Source organism: Piliocolobus tephrosceles, chromosome 6 (genome assembly GCF_002776525.5).
Source record: "Piliocolobus tephrosceles isolate RC106 chromosome 6, ASM277652v3, whole genome shotgun sequence".
Classification (NCBI taxonomy): Eukaryota; Metazoa; Chordata; class Mammalia; order Primates; family Cercopithecidae; genus Piliocolobus; species Piliocolobus tephrosceles.
This window is the reverse complement of record NC_045439.1, coordinates 107,386,856-107,387,586: the sequence shown is the minus strand read 5'-3', so window position 1 is coordinate 107,387,586 and position 731 is coordinate 107,386,856.

Genomic DNA, 731 nt, shown 5'->3' with positions numbered 1-731 from the left:
AACTAGAGCTTTGCTTTTCTTTTTTTCTTTTTTTTTTTTTTTTTTTTGAGATGGAGTCTCGCTCTGTCACCCAGGCTGGAGTGCAGTGGCGCGATCTCCGCTCACTGCAACCTCCTCCTCCCGGATTCAAGCGATTCTCCTGCCTCAGCCTCCAGAGTAGCTGGGACTACAGGTGTATGCCACCACACGTAGCTAATTTTTGTATTTTTATTTTTATTTTATTTTATTTTATTTTTTTGAGACGGAGTCTCGCTCTGTCACCCAGGCTGGAGTGCAGTGGCCGGATCTCAGCTCACTGCAAGCTCCGCCTCCCGGGTTCACGCCATTCTCCTTCCTCAGCCTCCCGAGTAGCTGGGACTGCAGGCGCCGCCACCTCGCCCGGCTAGTTTTTTTGTATTTTTAGTAGAGACGGGGTTTCACCGTGTTAGCCAGGATGGTCTCGATCTCCTGACCTCGTGATCCGCCCGTCTCGGCCTCCCAAAGTGCTGGGATTACAGGCTTGAGCCACCGCGCCCGGCCTAATTTTTGTATTTTTAGTAGAGACAGGGTTTCACCATATTGGCCAGGATGGTGTCTATCTCTTGATCTCGTGATCTCGTTATCTCCTCGCCTCAGCCTTTCAAAGTGCTGGGATTACAGGCATGAACCACGGTGCCTGGTTGAATGTTTTCTTTTTTCTTTTCTTTTCTTTTCTTTTCTTTTCTTTTCTTTTCTTTTCTTTTCTTTTCTTT